The sequence below is a fragment of the Panicum hallii genome, chromosome 1 (assembly GCF_002211085.1).
Source record: "Panicum hallii strain FIL2 chromosome 1, PHallii_v3.1, whole genome shotgun sequence".
NCBI classification, from domain to species: domain Eukaryota; kingdom Viridiplantae; phylum Streptophyta; class Magnoliopsida; order Poales; family Poaceae; genus Panicum; species Panicum hallii.
Genome location: NC_038042.1, coordinates 34,335,648 through 34,359,597, shown reverse-complemented (window position 1 = coordinate 34,359,597; position 23,950 = coordinate 34,335,648). Strand labels below are relative to the sequence as shown.

The window sequence follows — 23,950 nt, the reverse complement described above, 5'->3', positions numbered from 1 at the left end:
CTATACAATATAGGACTTTAAGTGTATGATGGGTGGATTGGAAGGTAGCCTTGAAACCTAGGAGAAATATAATATTAGGTGTTAAAATTATGGTATTATAAGGAAAAAAAGCCCTTAAGTAAGAGTAAGGGCCTAGTTGTAAATAAACATAAGCCATAGGGTCTTTTATGCAAAATAACTGTAGAATAAAAGTAACATTCATGTTTACTAGAGGGTCTACTTGTAAAAGTACTAGTCATCATAACATTTCATGAATATTTGCAAATATATCAAAAATTTGATCAAAACCTCGTTTGGTAAGGACAGGGGTAATTTAAATTCTACCTTGCTCAAAATTCAACATGTAATGTTGTAAAATTTGAGTTTTTGAATTTGAGTCCTAAAGCAAGTTTATAGAGCTTGAAAAACTCTACAACTTTCATTTTGGACTTTTGCTCATTTGATCTTTAGATCAGTGAGAATTTTTAGTTTACTGAGAGACCCTTGAACTTTCTAAGTTTTCCAAACCAGTCCTTGGACTTTCCCCTCTTCTTCTATCTCTGAACACCCTCTGCTCCTCTACTTCCCGCTCTGCCGCCAGTGCAGAACCTCCCCCCTGGCCGCTGCCCTGCCCTCGCCGCCATTCATCTCCTGCCTGCCCTCTCCCCACGCGTCACCCTACCCCTACCTGCCGCTCTAGCCGAGCCCTGCTGTCTCGCCTTACGCGCGCCACGGTGCTCCCGAGCGCTCGCCGGCCGCCACCTCGCCGCCCACCGTCCTGGGCGCAGCCGTGACCATCCCTTTTCTCTTTCCTTTTCCTTCTCTTCTGCAAACCAGGTGCTGCTACAAACCCGACCACACTCCCTCTCCCTCCAGCTGCATTGCCCTTTCTTCCTCCTCGCGACACCGAGCCGCCGCCGCTGTTCCTCACCGGGATTCTCCCCAATCGCGCCACCCCGCCCAAATTCACTTGAACAGCTGCTTCCCCACCCTCTTCCCCAGCTCCTCGACTTGACCCAACCCAGCCCCCGACTTCCCTCCGCCGGAATTGCTCTCACCCCGAGCCGCCGCTCACCGGAGCCGCCCGAGCTCGACCTCATCGTCGACAGCTTCCTCCACTTGATCTCCAGCCCATCCAGGTACACAAATCATTTCCCCATGGCCTGCTAGTGCTCGTGCGCGCCTCCCCTGCTCGTGTTCACCGGCCCTTCGCCGGGAACGCCGGTGACCCGAACGTGGCCGCCGCACCTCTCCGTCGCCGGCCGTGCTCCACCGCCGTTCATCGAGCACCCTCTCCTCCAAACCACTCCCTAGATCCCATGGGTCGTGCTTGGTCTGCCCCTTCCCACCGGAGAGCTCGCCGCCGGCGAGAACGCACTCGAACCGATCGGCCGGCCGTCGTCAAGGTCGGGCAGGGGCATATCTGTAAATAGAAATCCTTTTCCAGGGGCCCGAGCGCAAAAAGACCGAGACCCCCCCCCCCCCCCCCGTCTGCTGTTATTTCATGTGATGCTGCTGCTATTTTGTAAAATTCATAACAAACTGTAGGAAAATCCAAAAATTACAAAACTAATTTTGCTAGAAACTAGATTTTAAACCCTACAACTTTAATTAAATGAGTTTAGTTAGAAACTAAGTATTTTTGAATATATTTAAATCCAAGGTGAAAGAGTTTAGCACACATAGGTTCTACATAACAACCTTGCTACTTATGATTTTTGGTATACAATTTCTACAGATTATGTATAAGCTAATGTAGAATTTTCAAACCCAATTTTGTTTTCTAACTTGAATTCTTTTATTCTGGACAATTCAATTTATTTAATCATAGGATTAGCTAAGCTTATCCACTAAAGCTTATTTAATTAGATCTCTTTGTCATAATCTATTGAGTATGCAATTAATCTAGGTTTAAATTTTCAAAACTTTATAATTTTATTTACCTAAGGTTTGAATTCAAATTTGAATTTAAATCTAAATTTAAAATATTTTAATTCCTGTTTTCAGTAAATTTAATGCTATAGCCATAAGTTGAATATAAATGATGATTCAAAGCTAGGATCCCTTTTTGTGCCATGAGTTCTTGAAGTGTTAGCCTTTTTGGATTGCAACCTATCGTGAAATAAAGTAAAAGAGTATGCATTCCTTAATGTTATATCCTTGCATATCATGTAGACCCGACTACTCTCACCGACGGTGACTACGAGCTAATCTCGGATCAAGCCGTAGAAGTTCCTGAAGACCCCGAGAACACCGTCGAAGGTCTAACTGAAGCTCCGAACCAAAGTTCGGAAAACCTTGACACTACTGCCCCCAACCCTACACAAGAAGGCAAGCCCCGGACATAACCCACTATTTTAAATACACTGCAATCTATATCTATTTGTGTAATTCTATGCATTAAGTTCTTAGGAATTGCTTGGAACCCTAGTTGCATAATTCCAGGAACCGATGTACTGAACACTAGAACTTGAGTCCGAATAGCTGCTATGCTAATAGGACCGGTAGAAGTCGAGTGATTGCCTGTCACTCGCGAGCTTTATAGGAGTTGTAATGTTTACATACCTGTAGTCACTATAAGGATGACGGACGGGAGTTTTGTGAGGTATCATGGTTGAGATGATACCCCGTCTGTGTTGTTGAATTTTGATAAGGTCGCAGTGTGTGGTGATCGGGGTTAAGCGTTTGAAAGTACTAACCACATGCTGTGAGTTTTGGGTAAGCGGCAAGCCTAGTAGCCAATTGGCCCGAGGAGTGTACATACCTCCCACCACTCGTATTTTGGATCTTCCTGTTACTCGAATAGACGTGTGGGAATACGTGTTGCTGGGCAACCAGGAGTACGGACATGTAGTCGCGCTACAGGCGTACGACCTGCACTTTGGAAGTGCGTATGGTCCTGTAGTCGCTTGTGGTGGACCTGATCCACGAGTCGGAATGAAAGGCAAATGGTTGCTTCGGAACGACCCTTTGGTGTTCCAAGCGTGTGAGTTAGGTTTATCCTTGCAAGGTTGAAATTCGATTCGGAATCGTCTGTTTCTCGCGGAGATTGAGACTGCTTGATCCCTTTGTCACATAGAGTAACAAGAGCAATATTATAATTATCAAAGATGATGCCTGACCAAAGATTATACCATGCTTGCTTAATTATAGGTGCTTATTTAGAATGGATAACCAACTAGAAACTGGAAGCTAAAATTCACAATTAAGGATTTACTCTTAGTTGCTTTCAGCTAAAAACTAAATCCAGAACCAGAGCAAGCCCTCATAATGTCTAGTTACATGGCTAAGTATACCATAACCGGGGTAAGCCTTGCTGAGTATTAGAATACTCAGTCTTGCCTTGTAACTTTGTTCAGGTAATCTTTCTGATGACTCAGTTCTACCTGTACCGTGGCCCTACCCTCTGCCTGATGGTTGGTCCGTGGAGTGGGACCCGTCCCCGGCCAATGCAGACCCCTCCGATTGATGTCATGCTTGGGCTAGCATGATGTCTGCCTGGACGACGTGTACAGTTCCCGTGCTTTAAACTCCGCTGCATGACTTGAAACTTATGGTTGTTTTGTAATAAATTCCCTCAGTTGGGAAAGTTTATGTCACGTTTGGATACTCATGTAATATATCTGCCTGTGATGTAAAATGTAATGGCATTTGTATCTCTGGACTCGCCTTCGTGCGGGGTACCTTGTTTGATCCTGCATTCTGTGGTTTATCGGGACATTACCTGATAGACCAAAGGATTATACCGTTTAAAGCATGTTGGAGCCCTCAAGAGTGGACTCGCGTACTTGAGCCGGTGTAATTCGGGTTGGTTCTGCCACATGAAGGAGCGGTGGAATGACGGCGCGGCGGGCAGCCAAGGCATAGCGGTGGCGGCGGCGTAGCGAGCTTCTCGGGCGGTTAGGGTTTAGGCTACGGCGGCTGTGGCTTGAGGGGAAAAACCCTAGGGCACAGGCGGTACTTATAGGGTGGCCGCGAGGGTGCCTTGGCGTGCGGGCCCGAGGCGGCGTGGCAAGGTGTCACACCCGATTTATAAGAACATAAATCGAGCAATCATATATGCGCCAGGATCAAGTCACGCATATATACAACAGATTATCAAGATATCACAACACATGTCAGGAATAACATTAATATAAATCGTAAATGAATCATGAATGAATTATTTTATTACAACCGAATCAAGAATCGGTTCAAGAGTTGCGGAAGCGTAAAAGGAATACATGAAGAGCTGGGCGCCACAGGGACGTCGACTGGGAGACAAACGCCTAGAAGTCGTCGAAGCCGCTGACGTACTCCTCCGCGTTGCCGAGCACTGAGCAGCAGTCGAAGATATCCAAAATAGAACAGAAGAGTAGAGAGGCAAGTGTGAGTACAAACTAGTACTCAACAAGTATAACACGAGTATGAGGCTCTAAGGTTAGCTGACTCAACTGCATTAGCTTTTAATCTTGGCCAATTTTATTAAAGCTAATTACTACAAGTGGATGAGTTACCATAACCCAAATTGCATAAGAATTAATCAATATTAATTAAGAACTACTGAGAACCATCCAAACCAAAACCACCCGGGGAAATCTCCCTAATCAAAGGTTGATAACCCCACTAATCAGACGGAGGATCTGGGCCGCTCATGACTGTGAGCACAGCTGATATATCAGTTTTACACTCTCGAGAGATTGCACAACTTTACCCACAAGTCGTGAGCTACGCTAGTTGTTCATCACACTTCCTTAGGTGAGATGGCTAGCAAGCACACTACGAGACCGTTACAAAGAATCACGTTGGTAAGGTGTAACCGCTAAGGATTCTAGATCAGCGACGATGGGGCCCACCTCCGGGGGTACAAGACACAGCACAGACCAAGCCGGAGGAGCAGGGACCATTGAAGCTTACCACCCCTCTTGCCCACGCAGGTAAGTTACCCCGAACCAAAATGACCTAATTAGTAAGTCAAGACCGTCCCATTCCAGTCTTGTGGTTGCGCGATTGTCCCAGGTTGTCGCTCTATGAACCGGTCCTTATGGAGAGTGGCCAACCAAGCACTAAGCACCGTGCTGGCCCCCTAAACCATGTTTCTACAAAAACATATTTTTAAGGACGCACAAACCACTCAAGCACACAGCACAGAGGGTCGGCTCCAGAATTAAGTTGCATAAGACCATTAATCAAATTAATTACAAAGGACCGAGATTTGTTATAGCGCAGCAACCTAGCACAACTAACCAAAATGCAACACAAAGGATATATATAAAGGATATAAAGGTGGTTAGGAAATCCTTATAGGCGCACAGAATTAAATGCAGTATGAAATTGTATTTAAAAGTGATAGGAGATTCATGTTATACTTGCCTTCCTCGTACTCTCCCGGCTGCTGCTCGAACTGTTTGGAAGATGGCTGCTCCTGGTACTGCTCCGGTGGCTCGACGTCTACTCACGATCGTAACAGCAACACATGGGCCACACATGCACACACATGCAAACAATAGCAACTATAAGAAAACAGTATACCAATACAGTAGAACAGCACATGAAACTAGCCTAGAACTACTCTACGCGTTATAACGATCGCGTGGATATAAAGAACACCTAAAACGGAGCTAAAACGCGAAAACTACGCTTAAAACAGGATCCAGGGACTTATTTGTAAGAAAAACAGGGCAACCAGGGGCTTCTGGACAAAACCCGGGGACCTAAACGTAATTAAACCCTAGACGCAAGGGCTAACTCGCTAAAAAACCTTAGACTGGACTGCGGGTTCAATTTCCAGAGAAGCCAGGGGGTCAAACGGGAAGAAAAGGACCTATCTGTAATTATTTTTGGGCTAGGGTTGGACGGCGGGTTGATTTCCCATAAACCCGAGGGCTCTTTAGCAAAACTACCGGCGCTGACCGGTATGCCTCCCATTTGACTCGCGCACGGGATGAATCTGGGCCACTGGATCGGCATCGGACGGCTCAGGGAGATAAGGGAAAGGAGGGGCGGCGCTGTGACGCCGGCGGCTCAGATCCGCGGCGGCGCAGCTCGGGACTCGCCGGAGCTCGGCGTTCCCGCCGCTCTGGGGGCCAAAGCTCCCCGACTTCAGGCCTAGGGGCACCACCAAGGCATGGGAAAGCGGTCTGGGACTACGGCTGGGCCCAGGGAGGCTCGGGCTTAGCGCGCGACGGTGAGGGGCGGTGAATGTCGCCGGCGAGCAGCGTTCCAGAGGCTACGGCCTGTCAAAGACCACGGGGTCTAGCGCAATACGACCAGGGGGTGATGTGTTGCTCACCGAGGCGTCGTGGGGGTCGGAGACGCAACGGAGGGTGGTCGTCGGCGATGACCGTGCGGCGAGGGCGGGCGGCGCTCGCGGAGGAAGGTGCTGCAGGAGTGGCCGGGGTCCTTGGCTGGGGTAGATCGACTCCAGGGACTCCTGTGGAGGTGGCAGAGGGGTCAAGGGGGCGTCAGGATCACCGGCGGCGAGTAATTTCGGTGGCGGGAGGTCTCACCGTCGGTGGCTTCGGGTCAAATTCCGGCGAGCACAGGGACGGAGGATACGAGCACGGCTCGGTGGTCAACCCTGGCACTTGGGCGGAGCTCCTGCGGAGGTCTCAGGCGGTGGGGCTACAGCGGACCGGTGTGCCCGCGGCGGCGAGGCTCGGCTCCAAGCAGGGGCAAGGCAGCGGCCGCGATCCGGGTTTTGGGGGCGGCGCTGTTGAGATGAGGTGGTCCAAGGGTGGCGTAGGGGAATAAGAAGGGTGAGGCCCGGGGTCTCGGGATAGGGTTGCGGCGGAGAGGATCCGGTGGTCACCGGAGACCTCGGAGGCCGTTGCGCCGGGGAAAAGAGGAGAAGGGGGGGAACAACAGGGAAGCTGGCAGGTGGGCCCAAAGGGTCAGAGAGAGAAAGGGGAAACCGGATGAGCGACTTGGGCGGGGGAACGAGCGCCGGCAGGTGGGCCCGGTGCGGCAGACAGAGGAGAGGGAGGGGGCGCGCGGGCGCTGGGGAAAACGGGCCGGGGCTTGGCCCACGCGGGAGAAAGGGAAGAGGGGAGGATGCTGGGCTTGGTCGGCCCATGCGGGAGTGAGGAGGGGGAAAAGGAAAATGGGCCGGGCTGAGAGAGGAGGTTTGGGGTTGGCTTCTTTCATCCTTTCTCTTTCTTTTCTACACTCAAACACTCAAACAAACTCATTTGAATTCAAATAAATTTGAATTCAAACCCTATAAACTCAACACAAGAAAAATAATGCTTCAGCATGAATGCACAAACAATTTAATCCTATGATAAATTTTATTTTCTTGCGTTATAAAATTACCTTAAATGCAGGATAAATTAAGGAAAACTCCGGAAATTTTATTTGAGCCCAAAATAAATTCATTAAAAATTAAGGAAATTACCTTAGGGTGTTACAAACCTACCCCCCTTGCAGGAATCTCGTCCCGAGATTCGGATAGGCTAGCTAGCAAAGAGATCGGGATATGTCTTCCTCAGCTCATCTTCTCGCTCCCAAGTAGCCTCATCCTCCGTGTGATGACTCCACTGAACTCGGCACATCTTGATCTTCTTGTTTCTAGTGACTCTCTCAGACATCTCCAGAATCTTCACCGGATGCTTGACGTAGGTCAGATCCTCCTGCACATCCAACCCTTCTATCGGTGCTTGCTCTTCTGGCACTCTCAAGCACTTCTTCAGCTGAGACACGTGAAACACATCGTGCACTCCTGAGAGATTGAGTGGCAACTCCAAACGATATGCCACCTCACCTTTCCGTTCCAACACCTTGAACGGACCAATGTATCGAGGAGCTAGCTTCCCTCGTACATTAAACCTGCGGATTCCTCTCATCGGCGAGACCTTCAGGTATACATGATCACCCACTGCAAAGGTCAAATCTCGACGACGCACATCCGCGTAGCTCTTCTGACGAGTCTGAGCGACCTTCAGATTTTCTCGCACCTGCTGTACCAACTGTTCAGCCTCCTCAACAATATCCGGACCAAACACCTGCCTCTCGCCAATCTGATCCCAATACAACGGAGTTCTGCACTTTCGACCATACAAGGCCTTGAAAGGGGATTTCTTCAGACTGGCCTGATAACTGTTGTTATAAGAGAACTCTGCATATGGCAGGCATTTATCCCAGCTGGTACCATACTGAATAGCACAGGCTCGAAGCATATCCTCCAACACTTGGTTGGTTCTCTCTGTCTGCCCATCTGTCTGAGGGTGATAAGCAGTACTGAAGCGCAGCTTCGTATCCAACGAATCGTGCAACTGCTCCCAGAACCGTGAAGTGAACTGAGATCCTCGATCAGATATAATCTTCTTAGGAACACCATGCAGACAGACAATCCTGGAGATGTACAACTCTGCGAGTCTAGCGCCGGAGTAAGTAGTGTTCACCGGAATGAAGTGGGCAACCTTCGTCAACCGGTCCACTACTACCCATATGGAATTGTACCCTTTCTGAGTACGAGGCAAACCAACAATGAAGTCCATAGTGATTTCCTCCCATTTCCACTCTGGAATCTTCAACGACTGCAATAACCCTGCTGGCCTCTGATGCTCTGCCTTGACACGCTGACAAGTGTCACAAATAGCCACATACTCCGCAACGGAACGCTTCATTCCATACCACCAGAATCGTTCCTTTAGGTCGTAATACATCTTCGTGCTGCCAGGATGGATAGAATACGCTGTGTCATGAGCCTCACTCAGGATCAACCTTCTGAGGTCATTCACATCCGGCACACATATACGACCCTTGTACCACAAGGTACCCTGATCATCCTCTCTGAAATGAGGAGCCTTGCCAATCTTGAGCAACTCACGAATCTCCTGCAGCTTCTGATCTTCCTTCTGATGCTGCCTGATCTCTGCCTCCAGAGTGGGTTCTGCCTCAAACGATGTACCCGAGGTATGATGCAAGAAACCCAGACTCAACTGCTCAAACTCCTCGCATAACTCCTGAGGCATCTGAAAAGCCACGGCCATGTTAACATAGCTCTTCCTGCTCAGAGCATCTGCTACAACATTAGCCTTGCCCGGATGATAGTGAATCTCCAGGTCATAATCCTTGACCAACTCTAGCCATCTCCTCTGCCGCATATTCAGCTCACTCTGGGTGAAAATATACTTGAGGCTCTTGTGATCGGTGTAAATATCACACCTCTGCCCAAACAAGTAATGCCTCCATATCTTCAGAGCATGCACAACTGCGGCCAACTCCAGATCATGAGTGGGATAATTCAGCTCGTGCCGGCGCAACTGCCGCGAGGCATAAGCTATCACTCTGCCTTCCTGCATCAGGACGCAACCAAGACCATCCCTCGAAGCATCACAATACACTGTGAACCTCTTGCTCTGGTCTGGCAGAGTAAGGACTGGCGCCGTAGTCAACCTCTTCTTCAGCTCCTTGAAGGCACTCTGACGCTCATCAGTCCAAGAGAAATCCACACCCTTCTCTAGCAAGGAAGTCAAAGGCTTCGCAATCTTGGAGAAATTCTCAATGAACCTCCGATAATAACCTGCTAAGCCCAGAAAAGAGTGGACTTCCTTCACCGTCTGCGGTACAACCCAGTCAAGCACATCCTTCACCTTCCCGGGGTCCACAGCAATACCTCCCTTGGAGATAACATGACCGAGGAACGGAACCTCGTCAATCCAGAACTCACACTTGCTGAGCTTGGCATACAGCTTGTGCTCTCTGAGCCTCTGCAACACAAGCCTCAGATGTTTCTCATGCTCCGCTTCTAACTTGGAATATATCAGGATATCATCAATGAATATCACCACAAAGGTGTCCAGATAATCCATGAAAACCTTGTTCATCAGATGCATGAAGAAAGCCGGAGCATTGGTCAAGCCGAAGGACATGACCGTATACTCGTATAGCCCATGCTTGCAGGTGAATGCCGTCTTCTGAATATCCTCAGGACGAATCTTCAGCTGATGATAACCCGAACGCAGATCAATCTTCGAAAATACACAAGCACCCTGAAGCTGATCGAAAAGATCCTCAATACGGGGCAATGGATGCTTGTTCTTGATAGTGACTGCATTCAGATCCCGATAATCGACGCACATTCTCTTCGCGCCATCCTTCTTCTCTACCAGCAATACAGGAAAAGCCCAAGGAGAGAAACTGCGACGGATATAACCCTTAGCTAGCAACTCGTCGACAGTCTTCTTAACCTCCTCATGCTCGACAGGAGCCATACGATAGGGCCTCTTAGCAATAGGAGCTGTGCCAGGCAAGAGATCAATAGAAAACTCAATGTCGCGATCAGGCGGCATACCTGGCAAATCATCCGGAAAGACATCCGGGAATTCAGACACCACGCGAATACCATCCGTGGGTCTAGCCTCCATCTGATGAAGAAATCCAGAAGGCTCTGTGGCACCAACAGTGACTTCCTGACCATCTGGTGCTGACAGAAGAACCGTCCTCTGAGCACAATCTATCCGGACTCCCCATTTAGCAAGAGTCTCCATCCCGAGGATCACATCAATGCCCTTGGAGTCTAGCACCATCAGATTTGCACTGAAATCTACCCCCCTTATAGCCACACTGACTCTGGGACAGAAGACATGAGACCTCAACTGCCCTCCCGGTGAAGATACTAACATGCACCTCTTTAATGTGCTAGTAGGAATGCCATGATGCTCAACAAAAGACTGGGTGATGAAAGAATGTGTAGCACCAGTATCAAAAAGCACTGTAGCAGGATGGGCATTAACCATGAACGTACCAATAACCACGTTGGGAGCCTCGGCCGCTGACTCGGCCGTCACGTGGTTCACCCTGCCCTGAGCTGGGGCCTTGGGCGGTGCTGCACGCCCCTGCTGTCCTGCCTGCGCCTTTCGAGGGCAGACGTTGGCGTAGTGCCCTGGCTCGCCGCAGTGGAAGCACACTCGAGGAAGTGCAGCGGCCTGCTGCCCAGGAGGAGGAGTGGGCGCTCCCTGCCTCTGAGCTGGTGGAGTCGGAGGCGCCGGAAGCCTCTGACCCTGTCCCGCCTGCTGCTGCTGCTGAGGACGAGGCGGAAACTGCTGCCGCTGCTGGTACTGCTGGGGCGGCCTCTGCTGCTGCGGCAGTGGATGCTGATAGCGGGGACGAGTGTTGCTGCCCGAAGAGGATGGAGCCATCTTCCTCTTCTTATCCTCAATCTCCCGGCGCTTACGCTCGGTGTTGAGGGCCGCATCAACCAGCTGGTTGAAGTTGTCGAAGCGGTGGTTCAGCAGCGCATACTGGATGTGATCATCCAGTCCCTCTTTGAAGTACTCCTGCTTGTCGCTATCACGAGCGACGTTAGCAGGGGCGTAGCGGGCAAGCTGAAGGAAACGGTCACGGTACTCCGTCACCGTCATCGATCCCTGAAATAACGGACACAGATAACAAGGGTAGAAATCGCTCAATTGGTCAGGTTTACGAAAGAAATCAAGGATAGATCAAGCTCAAAAGAAATGGTAGGGAATTCCGTTAAATTTTTTACCTGCTTAAGGGCACGGAACTCCTTCTGCTTCATCTTCATAATGCCCTCAGGAATGTGATGGTTCCTGAAACGCTCACGGAACTGGTCCCACGTGAGAGCGTCACGATCCCGAGCTGGGTAGGACTCCCACCAGTCAAGAGCGGAGCCTCGCAGCTGCCCTGCTGCGTAAAGGACTCGCTCCCGGTCGTCGCACTGCACAACAACCAACTGGCGCTCCACCGAACGAAGCCAGTCGTCCGCCTGGAGTGGGTCCGTGGTGTGAGAGAAGGTCGGCGGGTGACCTCTCAGGAAATCCGCACGCCTGTCACGGGGCTGAGGCGGCGGAGGAGGCGGTGGCTGAGCATGAATCTGCTGCAGAGCTTGAACAGTGTTGTTCAGGGTCGCCATCATCTGCATCTGGAGCTGGAAGAACTGCTCCGGGGTCAGTGGTGGCGGCATCGGTAGCGGCTGACCGGTACTCTGGTTGTTCTGCTCCTGCTGGTCAGAACCGGAACCGGTGCGCTTGGTGTTCACCATCTGATTGCAACAAACGAAATTTATGAGAATAAGATATCGTGCAGCTGCGGAAATGAAACTTCGGAAAGATATGACAGAAAGAAAGGAATATAGGTTTTTTTACCCCCAACATTCAAACTAAATTTTATTATTTAGCTCAAGTTGGGTTGGGTCGATTTGCATGAACAAGTTTAACACCACTAGCCTATGCAATCAACCAAAAATCCAAATCAAACATTTGCACAATAACAAACATTCAATATTCACAACTTAGTCGAGTTTTCCACACTACTCGACTAACACCCTCGTTCTAGCGTATTTTTATCGGGACAACCTAAACTTATAAATTACAGGATTAGGCAACTCAGGCCAACGTCTATGGAAAGTTCAAGCTATTTCTCAGAAAAGACAGGAGAGATAGCAAATCTAGGGCTTAAGACTCAAGGAATAGAAGCAGAAACAATGATGGTTGAAGATCTACGGGGGCAAGGCAAGAGGAAAGAAGTCCTAAACTCGACCAATTCTACCTAGGCTTCGTCCTACAGTCGACACGGCTCTGATACCAATCTGTCACACCTGATTTATAAGAACATAAATCGAGCAATCATATATGCATCAGGATCAAGTCACGCATATATACAACAGATTATCAAGATATCACAACACATGTCAGGAATAACATTAATATAAATCGTAAACGAATCATGAATGAATTATTTTATTACAACCGAATCAAGAATCGGTTCAAGAGTTGCGGAAGCGTAAAAGGAATACATGAAGAGCTGGGCGCCACAGGGACGTCGACTGGGAGACAAACGCCTAGAAGTCGTCGAAGCCGCTGACGTACTCCTCCACGTTGCCGGGCACTGAGCAGCAGTCGAAGATATCCAAAATAGAACAGAAGAGTAGAGAGGCAAGTGTGAGTACAAACTAGTACTCAACAAGTATAACACGAGTATGAGGCTCTAAGGTTAGCTGACTCAACTGCATTAGCTTTTAATCTTGGCCAATTTTATTAAAGCTAATTACTACAAGTGGATGAGTTACCATAACCCAAATTGCATAAGAATTAATCAATATTAATTAAGAACTACTGAGAACCATCCAAACCAAAACCACCCGGGGAAATCTCCCTAATCAAAGGTTGATAACCCCACTAATCAGACGGAGGATCTGGGCCGCTCATGACTGTGAGCACAGCTGATATATCAGTTTTACACTCTCGAGAGGTTGCACAACTTTACCCACAAGTCGTGAGCTACGCTAGTTGTTCATCACACTTCCTTAGGTGAGATGGCTAGCAAGCACACTACGAGACTGTTACAAAGAATCACGTTGGTAAGGTGTAACCGCTAAGGATTCTGGATCAGCGACGATGGGGCCCACCTCCGGGGGTACAAGACACAGCACAGACCAAGCCGGAGGAGCAGGGACCATTGAAGCTTACCACCCCTCTTGCCCACGCAGGTAAGTTACCCCCGAACCAAAATGACCTAATTAGTAAGTCAAGACCGTCCCATTCCAGTCTTGTGGTTGCGCGGTTGTCCCAGGTTGTCGCTCTATGAACCGGTCCTTATGGAGAGTGGCCAACCAAGCACTAAGCACCGTGCTGGCCCCCTAAACCATGTTTCTACAAAAACATATTTTTAAGGACGCACAAACCACTCAAGCACACAGCACAGAGGGTCGGCTCCAGAATTAAGTTGCATAAGACCATTAATCAAATTAATTACAAAGGACCGAGATTTGTTATAGCGCAGCAACCTAGCACAACTAACCAAAATGCAACCCAAAGGATATATATAAAGGATATAAAGGTGGCTAGGAAATCCTTATAGGCGCACAGAATTAAATGCAGTATGAAATTGTATTTAAAAGTGATAGGAGATTCATGTTATACTTGCCTTCCTCGTACTCTCCCGGCTGCTGCTCGAACTGCTTGGAAGATGGCTGCTCCTGGTACTGCTCCGGTGGCTCGACGTCTACTCACGATCGTAACAGCAACACATGGGCCACACATGCACACACATGCAAACAATAGCAACTATAAGAAAACAGTACACCAATACAATAGAACAGCACATGAAACTAGCCTAGAACTACTCTACGCGTTATAACGAACGCGTGGATATAAAGAACACCTAAAACGGAGCTAAAACGCGAAAACTACGCTTAAAACAGGATCCAGGGACTTATTTGTAAGAAAAACAGGGCAACCAGGGGCTTCTGGACAAAACCCGGGGACCTAAACGTAATTAAACCCTAGACGCAAGGGCTAACTCGCTAAAAAACCTTAGACTGGACTGCGGGTTCAATTTCCAGAGAAGCCAGGGGGTCAAACGGGAAGAAAAGGACCTATCTGTAAATATTTTTGGGCTAGGGTTAGACGGCGGGTTGATTTCCCATAAACCCGAGGGCTCTTTAGCAAAACTACCGGCGCTGACCGGTATGCCTCCCATTTGACTCGCGCACGGGATGAATCTGGGCCACTGGATCGGCATCGGACGGCTCAGGGAGATAAGGGAAAGGAGGGGCGGCGCTGTGACGCCGGCGGCTCAGATCCGCGGCGGCGCAGCTCGGGACTCGCCGGAGCTCGGCGTTCCCGCCGCTCTGGGGGCCAAAGCTCCCCGACTTCAGGCCTAGGGGCACCACCAAGGCACGGGAAAGCGGTCTGGGACTACGGCTGGGCCCAGGGAGGCTCGGGCTTAGCGCGCGACGGTGAGGGGCGGTGAATGTCGCCGGCGAGCAGCGTTCCAGAGGCTACGGCCTGTCAAAGACCACGGGGTCTAGCGCAATATGACCAGGGGGGTGATGTGTTGCTCACCGAGGCGTCGTGGGGGTCGGAGACGCAACGGAGGGTGGTTGTCGGCGATGACCGTGCGGCGAGGGCGGGCGGCGCTCGCGGAGGAAGGTGCTGCAGGAGTGGCCGGGGTCCTTGGCTGGGGTAGATCGACTCCAGGGACTCCTGTGGAGGTGGCAGAGGGGTCAAGGGGGCGTGAGGATCACCGGCGGCGAGTAATTTCGGTGGCGGGAGGTCTCACCGTCGGTGGCTTCGGGTCAAATTCCGGCGAGCACAGGGACGGAGGATACGAGCACGGCTCGGTGGTCAACCCTGGCACTTGGGTGGAGCTCCTGCGGAGGTCTCAGGCGGTGGGGCTACAGCGGACCGGTGTGCCCGCGGCGGCGAGGCTCGACTCCAAGCAGGGGCAAGGCAGCGGCCGCGATCCGGGTTTTGGGGGCGGCGCTGTTGAGATGAGGTGGTCCAAGGGTGGCGTAGGGGAATAAGAAGGGTGAGGCCCGGGGTCTCGGGATAGGGTTGCGGCGGAGAGGATCCGGTGGTCACCGGAGACCTCGGAGGCCATTGCGCCGGGGAAAAGAGGAGAAGGGGGGGAACAACGGGGAAGCTGGCAGGTGGGCCCAAAGGGTCAGAGAGAGAAAGGGGAAACCGGACGAGCGACTTGGGCGGGGGAACGAGCGCCGGCAGGTGGGCCCGATGCGGCAGACAGAGGAGAGGGAGGGGCGCGCGGGCGCTGGGGAAAACGGGCCGGGGCTTGGCCCACGCGGGAGAAAGGGAAGAGGGGAGGATGGTGGGCTTGGTCGGCCCATGCGGGAGTGAGGAGGGGGAAAAGGAAAATGGGCCGGGCTGAGAGAGGAGGTTTGGGGTTGGCTTCTTTCATCCTTTCTCTTTCTTTTCTACACTCAAACACTCAAACAAACTCATTTGAATTCAAATAAATTTGAATTCAAACCCTATAAACTCAACACAAGAAAAATAATGCTTCAGCATGAATGCACAAACAATTTAATCCTATGATAAATTTTATTTTCTTGCGTTATAAAATTACCTTAAATGCAGGATAAATTAAGGAAAACTCCGAAAATTTTATTTGAGCCCAAAATAAATTCATTAAAAATTAAGGAAATTACCTTAGGGTGTTACACAAGGAACGGCGCGGGGGCTGGCCGGACTCGAACTCTGGTCTGAGTTGGGCTCGGGGAGAAGATGGCCTCGACATGTGGGGCCCGCCCGTCAGTGAGCGGAAAGGGGAAGCGGGGAGAGAGGCCGGCGCGCAGGGGAGAAATGGGCTAGGGAAAGACTGCTAGGCCGCGCTGTGGAAAGGGAAAAGGAGAGAAGAGGGGGCCCGCGGCTGGGCCGCGCAGGGGGGAGAAAGGGGAGGTGGGCCGAGCTAGCTGGGCTGGGCCGCAAGGAGAAAAGGAAAGGGAAAAAGAAAAAGAGGAGTGGGACGGCCCACTAGGAAAAAGAGAGGAAAAAAGAGAAATGCTTTTCAAATACATTTGAATTTGAATTGAAATTTAAATTCAAATGGAAGACAATCAACAAAACGATGCAAAGGGCATGAAATGCACAAAACTTATAGTTGCTTATATTTCTTTTTATGTTTTCTTAATTGATATTAATTCATGATAAATGCTTTGAAAATCAAAATGAGAAGGTAGAAACCTTATGGTCCTAAGAGAATCCTAGCATAATTTATTTAAGTTCCTAAATTCAAAATTAGGGTGTTACAAAAACTGGGCCGTGCGGAGGAAGAAGGAAAGGAGAAGCTGGGCCACTGGACTGGGCCGTGTGGGAGGAAAAAGGGGGAAGGAGAAAGGCTAGGTTGGGCTAGGCCGCAAGGAAGAAAAGAAAGAGGAAAAAGAAAAGGAGAGAGTGGGCCGGGCCCAATTAGAAGAGGAGGGAGAAAAAGAATTGCATTCAAATGCATTTGAATTTGAATTTGAAATTGAAATTTAAATTCAAATGGAAGATAAAAAATAAAATAATACAATGCGGCATGAAATGCACAAAACCTATAGTTCCCTATATTTCTTTTCATGGTTAAGTAAATTACTATTAATTCACGGTAAATGCTCTAAAATCAAAATGATGGAATAAAAACCTTATGGATCCTAAAGAAATCTAGCAAAATTTATTTAGGTTTCTAATTTGAAAATTAGGGTGTTACACTTTTCAAATCGAGTGTGACATAAGTGGTATCAGAGCAGTGTTGACTGTAGGACGTTAGCCTCGTCAGTAATGGTCGAATTTTATGGTTTATCTTGCTTAGTAACCTAGCTTCTGCTTGCTTGCTTCCGAAAATTATTTATTTCTTGATTATATTACTATTATCTCATCCTTGACTTCAGGCTTGCCTCTCAAGTGTGTTGATGTTTTCCAAATCTTTTCTTGCTATAAGGTCACCTATAGCATTTTCTAAATAACCTCTATCTTGCGTTGTCCTCACTTTTGCTACAGATGGCCAAAACCAGGTAGACCACCCGCAAGAGCACCCGTGGACCGCCTCATCCGATCCATCATCCTCAGGAAGTGCCCGACCAGGAAGAGCCCGAATAGCCGGAGGACTTACCCGAGTTCGTGGAGATCGAGGACGATGATGACGATGACTACGGCTACTACGAAAGAGGCTGGGTGGACACTGACACCGAGGAGGAGCCCATGGAGCTGCCTGAGGACCACCGTGATGCTGCAGGCGACAGCAATGAGGACGCTATAGGAGGAGACGGTGCCGATCCAGGTGCCACAGGATGAGACAATGCTGAAGATGGTGGTGACGAGGATCCATTTGATGATCTAGAGCCAGCCGACGCAGCTGACCAACCACCACTAGAGCCCCATTATGAGAAGCTAATACATCGCATGGACTTTGCTGAAGGTCCATTCCCATCACTTCTTTGGAGGGGCATGCAGAGAATCGGCTTCCCACTAATGCCACATTATGAAGCCTGCTTGTACAAGAATGCTCAACAGGAGGAGTATTGGTTAGTGGCAGTGGTGATCAGCATTCCAGATGAGAGGTATGGCAGCCGGATGGAGTACTACAAGCACTTGATGACGTGCCCAGGAGGACTTTGGATGTAGGGACCAGTGAAGCTGCTAGAAGAGCTCTCTACTATCTCTACCATGCTTATCGAGATGAGCTCCAGGGCATCGAGTTTCAGCAGTTCCCACGCCGCAGGAAGGGTGCCAATAGTGCGCAGATTCCTGCCCCACTCCCTGGGGAAAGAAGTTTGCTCATGGACACCACGCAGGAGTTGGTCGCCACTCTCAGCACTGACTTGGATGCTACTGGAGCAGAGATCCAGGAGGTCAAGAGGAAGCTGAGGAAGACGATCAGGGAGAAAGCAATTCTAGAAGCTCAGCTGAGGGGAGATCAAGAGTTACCGCCAGAGTACGACAGCGATGAGTCCATGGAATACTTGCCAGAGTCACCTCCCCGCAAGCGTGTTCACTACGGAGAGCCCGGCTACCGCACCCGCTACCGTTAGAGATGCTAGATAGAAGTTTAAGTTAGGAGTGTCTTTAAGAGTCTTTTTGTAATCGCTAGTTTGAACGGTCCTTATATTTTGTTTAATCTTAGTTAGTGTGCTTGTGTGCTTGGTTTTGTGAGAACAATTTGATTTGGATCTTTGTAATGATTGTGATAAATTGTGGAGTGATGACCACGATCATATCAAGTTTTTAACAAACATAGATAGTTTAGTAAAGTTTGGGGTATCTATTTTATTTACTATCTTTATCTTATCCTTGCTCCTATCCTTTTTCCATGATTAATTTCATGAGCTCACGGGGACTTGGGGATGACCGGAATCAAAGAAGAAAGGCACTTGGACGAATAAACCTTTATCAAGGAGGTCCTGAAGTTGAATTTTCAATTCTGCCAGCTCATTGGGTGGCATACGATATGGCCTCTTTGAGATGGGGGCTGTGCCGGGCTGTAGCTCTATAACGAACTCAATGTCCCTAACCGGAGGCATCCTAGGTAAATCATCTGAAAAAACATCTGGGTACTCACATACAATAGGGATGTCCTCTAGGTTGACCCCTTCTACAGCATAGGCACAAGAGTTGATGCACTTCCGTTGTAAAAGATAGAGAATAGTAGTTCCTTGGTAGGGTGAGTCTATCTCAACTGCTCGGGATGAGATATCTAATGATACTCGGTGCCTAGTCATCCAATCCATGCCTAGGAGGATATCCATTCCTTCTAGATCTAACAAAAGTAAATCTGTCTTTACCAGATTGTTACCCAACTGAATTGGCACATTTCTACAGATTTGATTTGAGGCAATTTTACCGCTAGGAGTTGCTATCATATATGCTCCTTTAGTAGGATGGAAATCCAAGCTATTTTTGTTCCAAACTTTAAATTGATAAAGCTATGAGTTGCACCAGAATCAAAAAGTATAACTGCGGGTTGATGGTGTATAGTGAAAGTACCCGTCATTATTGGTGCACCCTCGGGCAGTTCGGAGAGAGTTGTGAAATTCACCCTCCCTTGGCGGACTTGCACAACTTGCTTCTTGCCCTTGCCCTTGCTGCTCGGGTTGGACGTCTGTCCTTGGAATGATTTCCTAGGTTGAGGGCAATTTCTAATGAGATGCGATGAGCTGCCGCAATTGAAACAACAATTGTTGTTGTTTCCCTGGTTGAACTATGGTAAATTAGGCCTTGAGCTAAGCTGCTGCTGAGGTTGCGGTACAGGTGGCCTGTTGAATCTAGGCTACTGAGGAGGCCTGGTTATCCATCTCCCTGACGGATTATTTCGGGGCGGAGCTCGTGTAACTGTATTCTAGACTAACTGATACCTCGGTGGTTGAACATTCGAGAGTCCAGTGGGTATCTTCCACTAACTCGTCGAGATCACCGCTTCGAGTCAATGAAGAGGCCTCTAGCTCACTGGAGTGGGCTAGGTGGTTGTTGAAGCCACCCAAGCTGTTGGTGTCGCAGATCCAAGAGCTGAAGATGAAAGTTGTGCCCTCGTCGAGCACAGTGCTAGTGAAGTTGAAGGATGCCATCCAATTCTCCGGTGGATGCTCGATAAAGGCCCCTACCGGGCGCGCCAGCTGTCGGTGTTTTACCACCACGCCCACCGAGGGATATCTCCGAGGTGGTGAGTTTGTAGGTAGAGTGTCGCCGAGATCAGGAACTCGAAGGTGCAAGGAGCACAAGGTTTAGACAGGTTCGGGCTGCCGAGAGCGTAATACCCTACATCCTGTGTGGTTTGTATTGCCTTTGATGGTGATCGGGTGATCTCCTCTGTTTGGAGGGGTTCCCTATCCACCTTTATATAGTCCAGGGGGATAGGTTTACATGGAAGTCCTAGTCGGGTACAAGCCCAAAAGTCCTACCCGAGTACTTCTTGGGTAGTTTCCTACCGTGTTCGACTAGTTTCACTACTGTATGAGTAGTCCTACTGCACTATGGGTAGTGACAACAGATGTAGGGCGTGGGCAATGTCCCATCCCGTATCCTAGGAAAAGTACACCACGTGCACAGTCCTGTGTGCCCGGGTCTGACACCATCCTTTTTGCAGAAGCGCAAACGCTTTAGGTTCAAGTACCTTGGCGTCTTAGATCCGTCTTGATTTTCTGCAGAGTGCATTGCAAAAGATGAAGCCTTGGTGCAAGTAAGCCACGTACTCATGGGCGTTAAAACTGTCCCGTATTTGCCGAGCATTTACTCGGGCAAAAATCCTCCCAAACAAGTAGGGCTATGTAGTCATATCATTCTGTCGAGTACCTCTTATATCCTTTAATCTGCTTTTGCACTAACAAATCTTAGAATATTACTTCAGGATGATGTAAATGTGTATAGGAGTATGCCTCCTATGCCAGACATCAAGCGCCCAAGCTACTTGATGCCTTCCACCCATCCTCTTGCCATCGCAGCATCAAGCGAGGAACAAGAGGGTGTTGAAACTAACTTGGACTGCACCTAGGCTGAGGTGATCAAGAGCAAATCCATGAAGACCTCCCAGAAAGCCGTAAGCTCTCCTAGTGGTGATCTTTTGCCAAGTCACCCAAAGAAGCCGCGGGTTACTACCCGGAAGCGTAGGGTAAGCGGTAGGTGGTGATGATGAAGAAACACCTAGGTAAGAACTTTTCGTAAATGATAGAACATGTTGTTGCTTCTTGTATATAGCCCTTCCTCTGCTCTGGGCTTGGAGGAGCCTGGCAACGCTGCGGAGACTCCAGCCCCCGAGCCATAAAAAGAGTCGGATGTTGCAGTGTCGAGTGCGGTATTGGCGACAACTGTCAGACCCGGGTACATAGGACTGTACACGTGGCATACTTTTCCTAGGATAAGGGTTGGGACATGGCCCACGCTCTACATCTGTATAACTACTCGTAGCCTAGTAGAACTACTCCTGTAGTAGTCAACCTAGTCGGATACAGTAGGGAATTACCAGAAAAGTACTCAGCTAGGACACTAAGGCATGTATCCGACTAGGACTTCCATATAAATCTATCCCCTTAGACTATATAAGGGCGGACAGGACCCCCTCCTGGGGAAGAACGCAGCGATCATCCAGGAAATCACCCAGGAGATCATCCAATCATCATCGAAGGCAATACAAACCATACAGGACTAGGGTATTACGCACTCAGCAGCCCAAACCTGTCTAAAACCTTGTGTTCCTTTACACCTTCAAGTTTCTAATCTTGGTGATACCCTACCTACAAACTCACCACCTTGGGGGTATCCCTCGGTGGGTGTGGCGGTAAAACACCGACAGCTGGAGCGCCAGATAGGGGTGTTCATTGAGCATCCACTAGAGAACCCGATGGCATCTCTCAGCTTCACCAGCAATGTGCTCGATGAGGGCACAACCTTCATCTTCGGCTCCTAGATCTACGTCGCTAACTGTCTGGGTGGCTTCAACAGCCACCTAATCGGCTCCAGGAAGCCGGAGTGCCCCGTAGTGACTCGATGCAGCAAGCTTGAGTCCTTCATCGATGATCTCGATGAGTTGCTGCTCCCCGATATGCCTAGGCAGATCAAAAACACATCCATTTTCAACGCGACTCCAAGTCATGCTGCACGAGGACTCGGATTGGATTCAAACCGATCTGAGGAAGCTTCACGATCCAAGTCCCTCCCCAATTCGGAGGAGGACTTAGATCGCCTCTTCAAGATTCAAGTTGAGGGAGCCACCGCGTGTCAGGGGCCCCCAATTCTTGAATATGATTCAGATTGAAATAAAGAGTACCCGTCAATTACAATTCCGGGCCGAGAAGGACTCGAGGACAGGGGAGCCACCGCTTGTTGGGAGGCCCCAGTTCTCGTTGTCCACTCACAACCCGATGATTATTCCGAATTATTTTCGGGTAGTCATCCAGGTCTAACTATAACATCCACGCCGCAAGGTTGTTTCTGGTACTGGAAGGGTCTGGAGCCCTCGGAGGTACTTTTATCTGACTCCCACCTTGTGGCACAATCCACCCTTCGGCGAATCGACCCTAGGGAGCTAGAAATTCTCGACTACTCCACTCAACATCGACGCGCTGCCGTGACAACCTCGATTACTCGACTCGTGCCGTAGTCACGATTGCCTCGACAAAACGGCAGCGCCAACGACATCTTCGACAACTCACCCTGACTAGAAGCTAGCCGGGATCGAGCCGCAAACTACTCAGCAACTAGCTCCGCTTGGTCAACAACTAGTCAGAATCAACTCCAACTAGTTGGCTCCATCAACAAATCTCTCACGAATCAAGATCAGGTTGAGACGGTTCAACCCAGCACCCACTCCGCATTGGAAGAGGATCTTGATCATCCTCCACCACTTGGAGAAGGAGAAGCCACCACTCATCCAGGGGCTATGGTTTCCGATAACCACTTGGATCCATCTACTCATATGACCTAGGGTCTGGTGAGGGGATCAGATTTGTCAGGAAGGTTTGGGCTACGGAAGGGCAAGAAACCCTCCAGGTCCCTTAAATCAAGTCGACCTTGATTCATTACCACACCCGAGAACTCCCTTTTCAAGAGGGTCCACCATCTGACGACGAAGACGAGGGCCAGGCAGTGCGTAGTGCCAAATGCTTCACCCCCAATCAAGAAGTACTCATGATTCACGCCGACGAGGATTGTGAAGGTCTACAACGGGTCCAACTAGATGACTACGACGACTACCTCCTTGATCCACTCGACGAAGACGTGGACGTAACAATGGATAGGGAATCCACATCCAACATGAAGGTGGATGACGCAGATGACATTCAGAAGGAATGTTGCAGGCTCATCAATGCGAAGCGCGCCCAATGCAGGCACCGTGCCATCAAGACGAACCAGCAAGGACGGCGAAACCTCCATGACTTCTCCACTGGTGACCTTCGAGCCATCATCAACGCTGGCCGGGACGCCCGCAATATCATCATTGCCAGATGGTACGAGCGCGAAGAAGTGGAAGCCTACAGCACCACCCGCAACCAACACCCTCCCGTGTACTTGGAGACTACTCGAAAGCAAAAGCCAGAAGCCGTGGAACCATCCACCCATAGGAAAAAGACTCCCAGTTCAAATAAACGACTCGGGGAAGTGCTCCACGGGCAATGCCTATACCACCCGAAGAGCAAGCATTCTACTTTTGAATGTCAAGCCCTTCGTAGGGCCCTTGGAGTTCCACCAAGTCCATGAAGAAAGGCGACGGGACTACCCGACAAGTAATTTACTCATAAATTTCGTACCGGATTCAAGGAGGTTTCCTAAGGGTCTTTTTGGTGTTTTGTTTGTTTAAACCATTGTTTTGGGACCTTATCTCGAAACAAGAGATTACGTACACCTAAAAGAACCCCTTATTTACCACTTAGTCTGGGTCGCTATTTTTATTTACTCAGGTTAATCAAGACTCTCTCGCTAAACTCATGGAACCCTGTCACAGCCGAACCATGCGACTGAGTGGTTGCCTAATTTGGCAATGACTAGTGGGACCCGTTGTCACACCCAGTTTTAAGCACAAAACAGAATGCATAACTATATGTATGCCAGGATCAAGTTCCATACATATCGTGACTTCATCAGTGAATAATCAGCAATAGTATCACGAAAAGAGAATTAAAAGATTATAAAGATTATCAGAGTTATACAACTTATCCTAGAAACAAAGACTCCAAACTTCATAGGCAATCGACCGAGGGTTGTGTAGGCCTAGAACTCAACATCATCTTCAAAAGACTTCACATCACTTTCTCCTCTGAGCA

At 49.3% G+C, this 23,950-nt stretch overlaps 1 pseudogene; it reads right to left on the bottom strand.

Annotated features, from left to right (window-relative positions):
• LOC112896915 overlaps nucleotides 1–23,249 on the bottom strand; it is a 37,003-nt pseudogene extending 13,754 nt beyond the window's left edge.
• Nucleotides 23,250–23,950: the final 701 nt, after the last annotated feature.